General features: G+C 32.1%; 1 long non-coding RNA gene and 1 pseudogene across 10 annotated transcripts; both read left to right on the plus strand.

Annotated features, from left to right (window-relative positions):
- Positions 1–647: 647 nt before the first annotated feature.
- Positions 648–3,136, plus strand: LOC106337754. 10 transcript variants are annotated; one of them, XR_001269146.1, is made up of 7 exons: positions 648–774; positions 909–1,010; positions 1,085–1,207; positions 1,279–1,452; positions 1,777–1,848; positions 1,934–2,676; positions 2,809–3,134. It is a non-coding gene; the product is annotated as an uncharacterized LOC106337754 (long non-coding RNA). The 10 variants fall into 10 exon arrangements; XR_001269148.1 differs by having other exon boundaries at positions 1,934–2,012; positions 2,148–3,134; XR_001269143.1 differs by having other exon boundaries at positions 1,934–2,059; positions 2,148–3,133.
- Positions 3,137–3,332: 196 nt separating this feature from the next.
- LOC106338844 lies at positions 3,333–5,812 on the plus strand (annotated as a pseudogene).
- Positions 5,813–6,096: the final 284 nt, after the last annotated feature.

A 6,096-nucleotide genomic window follows, 5' to 3' on the forward strand; every position in this document is an offset into this window, starting at 1 on the left:
ACTTTGTAAAGCTGACTTAGATAACACATTTGCACATCCATTTCCAGTCTTTTTTTATGTCTAAATTCAATTTTTTCAGAGCAGTTACTCCACAAAGAGATCGTATGAGATATTGTTTTGATATTCAGATTTGTTTATTGACTGTTAAGAAGATTGATAACTGTTAAGAAGATTGATAACTGTAAAAATGTCTCCTTCGAATATGATATGTCTATAACCGAATTCCCAACATGAGACAAGTTTGTTTAAAAAATAAATAATTTCATTTTTATTATATTATATAATAAATATATATTATTTACTGATAATAAAAATATAGTTATTCATCTATCACAAATATCTATGCAAATATGTGAATCAAGTATAATAATCAAACAACATAATGATTTCCACAAAGAAAATTAAAAAATATATTTATGTTATATAGTTTTATTTTATATTCTTTAAATAATGTAATATAATATTATACATTATTTTTTTAGAATTGAGAAATATATATAATATCTTAAAAAATCTAGCAAGTAATAAAAGGAGAATAAGTTCGAAGGAGAGGCTGTCACGGTCGGATTAATAATTCAGACCAATCATAGAGTTGTATTGTGCCATGTCATCTATTCCTCGCACGTCAAAAATTAGTTCGATTACATCGACTTCATCTTCTTCCTTTTCCTCGAAGAAACCCAACCGTTTCACCTCTTCTCCTCTGTAAGGTTAAAATTGTGACTCATAAAGCTTCGTCGATTTCATCCGTCTCCTCCACCGATCTCGCTCAAGGTGATTCTCTTCTTATACAGAAAAATCGTAACTGATAGTATTACTCTCTCTCGAATTGATATAGATTTTGAATCGCTTCATTGTTAATTTCTCTGAGATGTAATCGATTTCGTGTATGACTCTCTGTGAAACAGATGTTAAAATCACAGAGAGTGAAGCATTTGAGATTTTGAAGATGGCAAATCAAATCAGCGGATCAAGCTCTTGCAATGGAAGATGCTCTTCTCTCGTAAATGGTAAGGTTGTGATGAATCACTTGGAGCTCTTGGTGGCGTTTGTTTCACTGAAGGATTATCTTTTTGAAAATAAGGAGCAAGGAATGCTTGGGATATGCTTAACGAGGAGGAAGCTTTGCCGCGGATTACTACATCTTGTTCTGATCTCGATAAGATCTTGGTAGGTGGAATAAGCTGTAAGGATGTTACAGAGATTGGTAATCCCCATCTCCTTTACAGAGATCGGTAGCAACAAGTTATAGTTTTAATCTTTGTTTATTCTCTGCAGGTGGAGTACCTGGTATTGGCAAGACTCAGATTGGGTAAGATACGCTCCACTTCACGTTAGTGCAATCACTATATAATCTACCTCTTCACATCCAATTTTGCCGAGGAGAAGAAGAACTACGACGTAGAATCTATATTTCCCCGGTCATGCCAATGTCATCAACTCTGGATCAAGGTGGCTCTCATCTCTCCCCCTCATAAGAATAATGATTCTGTGTGTGTAAATTTGAATATTTTTTTCTTGATTGGATGCAGTGGAGTAATATATAGAGTTGTAATATATTAGTTTGAGTTAAACCCTTTTTTTTTTTTTTAACTTTTAAGCTTTCCTGTTGAATTCTTCCTGACCTTATGTATACTTTGTTTTTCTGTAGTATGAACTTCTTTGAAACTTATGAATTCTCACCTCAGTTAATGACGAGGTCATCAAGAAAACCTATAAGTAGTCCAAGAAGGTAAATTTAATAGTCCTAAACTGTTTTTGTGTTTTCAACTGCAGAAGAATAAGTGACCATCACTTCTAGGGAACCATCTCAGAGTGTATTGGCAACTGGTCTCAGCTTAAAAATCTGTAAGGCCAGCATTCATCAAATTTTTTTATTTATCTTATACTTTGTATCTCTGCACCATCTAAACTGTTTCAGTTAACCATATAGTGAACAATTGCAGTTGATTAGCAAATGGAAACTAAAGCAGGATTCATGTTTAAAGCGATTTTTTTGTTTGATAAGACTGGTAGAAGCATCATCCCAAATCTTATCCAGAAACGGCATCAATACCCTGTATTTTTTGATGTTTCAGTGACCATTTCTAAAAGCCATGTGTCAGTGACTTTCACCGATTGTAACGACTTGGTGTAACTGTGTGCAGGCACAATAGAACACAAACTGTGTGTGATCTGGCGTGTAGAAAAGGACTTGACATCCTCGATCTTCCACCTGATATCCAACCACACTCGAGAAGGAGTACTTCAAGAACCATCATTGTCTCTAAAATCGTACATGGGAAAACTCTCCATAAGTTTGGGGCATGTAACTGGTACACTGATACGTACTCCTGCAGGATATGTACATTCTTAGATGTTCATTTTCTTCATCTTATTTAGATTAAAGGGGCAGTAACCTTGAAGAAGATGATAGGGATGGGTTTTCCTTTGTTAGACGTGATATACCCGTAACCCGCCACTAGCACTGAAAAGCCTTCTGGCTAAGGTTGTGAAGTTGTTCAGCCGTCTACTAAGCTTCTGCCAGTTGCTTAGATGGGAGTTGTTGGTCGGAGGTGATTGTATCTTTCACATAATTGGAATCGCACATGACAAATCAAGTTGGCTTCTCGATGACTTCCTGCAGTCATTTATGAAAGCTCATGGACCTCTGAAGATATCAGCAATTGGGAATTGGTCAGTTCTCTTACAGTGTCAGATGACTTTCTGTGCTGCTATTGTGCCAAATACCAAGCGTATCAGTGTTAAACTTAGTAAAGCTAATACAATCCAACTTTTCTTCTTTGTATGTGTTCTTTACATTAAAAGAACAAGATTCTCCGGTGAGATCGAGTTGAGATACCTCATCGGCAAAACCTTGATGGAACCATTGTTATATGCTTCTTCTGAGTAATCTCTGGCTACAAGGTTCTGAAATCGTAACTCGAAGCTCCATGGTATAGACCCAAAACAATGTGTACGTCAAAAGCTAATGTGCCACATAATTTTTTTTGTTATGTTTGGTGTAAAACCACACTTTTTTCTTACGTCTATTATCTCCAAATTGTCTGGTTGATACATAGCTTACATAGTTTCTCAAAATTTGGCATTCTTTTTACTACTTAGATGAATGATATGTAACTCGCAAAAAACATATATTATTGCGACAAAAAAAAACCACATATTCAAGCTGATCATGCGTGCAGATAATCACCATAATCCTCAATGCTCACCATTACTGATCATCTTGCTTAGCCCATGCCTTCCTCATCCTAACAAGTAAAAACAATTTAATTTTTGTTAAATAGAACAACAAAATCATTTTATCATATAAAGAATCTAAACATAAGAGCATGACCATCTGCGAGTATCTGAATTTGAGTATTTGGCTCATTTATTATTATTATTTTATTATGATTATATTAAGTAATTAAGTTTTAATTAGAAAAGAAAAATGAAATCAATAAAAAAAAGACATGTAGGCAGTAGAGGTACAGTATAGGTTCTAAAAACCGTGGTTTCAGCTATTATATTATAAAATTTATTTATTTAAAATTTAGAATTAATTTGAATACAATGTAAAATGATAAAAATTTACATAAAAGTAAGAAATAAAAAATTTAACAAATTTAAAATATATAAAATTTTATACAAAATTACAAAATGTTTTTTACCCTGAAAATAACCAAATTAGCAATGTATCTTTAACAGGTTCAGATATTCGTACTAAAAGTAACCGTATTACCCAATTTAGTTCAAGTATTTTGTATCCAAACTATCCAAATGTACCAATACTAACAAAACAAAAATCATTATATACACTTTTTGAGAATTTTTATTCACGCTATCCTATTTTAACCGAAAACACACAATATATTGAAATTAACTAATATAATTAACTTATGATGTTAAATTAAATTATTAAAATACTTATATGTACAATTGAACTAATATTTTTAGATATATATATAAATTTTGGATATCTTTGGTTACTCATTTGATTCTTGGTTTAGACCATATTGGGTTCCGGATCTTCGGATACATCAATTTAGGACCCATTCGGTTATTTACCACAGATCTGATCGAGTTCGGAAGCCTGATTTTTGGGTTGATTTAGGTCGGATCTTCGGGTCTGGATATTTTGCGTAGCCCTAATTTTACTATTAAAATAGTTGAGTTATGACTTCATATATTTCATTATCTTTCAAATGTTAAAAATTTGAATTATTTTGTTTAATAATTCATTATTTTTCAAATAATTTTTTTTTTACATAACTCTAAAATCTCGGACTTGATTCTTCATATTTTATTAGTTAATTGTGTTACATATAATAGAAATAATTACTTCAAATTAAAAATATATTAAAAAATCAAATTTAAAAATTAGTTATATATAATTTAATATGCAAAAATTCACATACAAATAAAAATGATAAATGTAACAAATTTAAATATATTATCCGTGCGTAACGCGGGGAAAGGATCTAGTAAACTTAATGTTGCGAATACAATTAATTTCAGTGATTGGAGGTTGGTTAATTCTCACATAAAAACAAGGTCTGGGAAGTAATTCAGGTAACATATCATACATTCATCTTATATTAAGTTTTGGGCAGTAATATGTTTAAGATGATTTGTTTTTGATGAATTGTTGTATGTTTTTCATTTCAGTCCAAATTCTGGTTTGATGATCCGACGATGAGAAAAGTATATGTGATGGGTGCATTAGGCAGCAGATTCAAAGACGTCAAATTACGTCTTTGGAAAGAGTACAAACGAGATAATTTGAGTGACATGCATGTTGCAGAACCGACCTTAGCATATTCCTGAGAATCAGTGGGGTCAAATGGAAGGTTAGTTTCTTTGTTAGTTATTTTATGTGTCTATCAAATACAAGTAATGTTTCTGAGATTTCAGAAAATGCAAGAGAGGAATACAAAAAACCAAAAGAAACATACAATGCCTCATGTATGTGGAAGAAAGAGTCTTTCAAGGAGAAGAAATGAGATTGTAAGTAACTTAGTTGTGATATTAAACAACGTGATTATATTATTATATTATTATATTAATTTTTATATTGTTTATACATTTATTTTTGCTAAGAAAATCAAGACTGGAAAAACACCAAGCCGAGCAGAGTTTTTCATTGAAACTCGTACAAAACCTAATGGAAGCTTTGTCTCTCAGGAAGCCAAAACACGAGTGGGTGGTCTGTTTCAATTCACTGTGTATTCACTAATTAACTTTATTTGTTGAATATTTATTATTTGCTTACATTTTTAGGAAGCACTTACAATGTTATTGAGCCAAAATCCACATGCCACAAACAATGCTCCAGCTAGCTTGGATGATGTATATGCTCAAGTTTTTGGTCCAGAACGTCCAGGACGAGTACATTGTCTTGGTCGTGGGCCTACACCTTTGAAGCTGGTGAGACGCTCAACTGTAACTACACAAGACATAGAAAATTCAGGAATGGTCGTAGAGTTGAAGACACAAGTAAAAGAACTATCTGATCAAGTCAAGGGAATGACCACGTTCATCCAGCAAATTATTAGTACTTCAACCGGTGAACAGGTAATAATATAATTTGTTATTTCACTACTATACTTTGATACATAAAACTAACATTTTAAACTATATATTTAGGCAAGAGCATGGGCTGCAAGTTTTGCTGTAGCTTTTGCTAATATTCCAAATCCAACTTTTGCCAACATGCCAACTCCACAAAATCCTGATCAGGTAAATGATGATTCTATATTTATTTCATTATCGATAAGTATTTAGATGACACACTAATTGTCATATAATTTTATGTTAGGAAATGGAATGATGGATTTCAAAACGTTGGGACGCTGCAAGAGATTGTAATTACGTCATTTTAACATTGCTTCTTATTAACTCTAGTTTGTTTATGTTTTATGTATTTGCATTATGGATGAATTGTGTTTCTTCTTTTTATTATTATTATTATAATTTCCAGTTTAAATTTAGTTATTTATTTAGTCTATTTTTAACATTGGTTTTAAAATAGTAAACCAGATTTTGATCCGCGCTTTGAAAGCGCAGAATTATTTTTGTAAATTATTTTTTGTTTTTCCATTTATCTACCCGCTT

Source organism: Brassica oleracea, chromosome C4 (assembly GCF_000695525.1).
Source record: "Brassica oleracea var. oleracea cultivar TO1000 chromosome C4, BOL, whole genome shotgun sequence".
In the NCBI taxonomy this organism is placed as follows: domain Eukaryota; kingdom Viridiplantae; phylum Streptophyta; class Magnoliopsida; order Brassicales; family Brassicaceae; genus Brassica; species Brassica oleracea.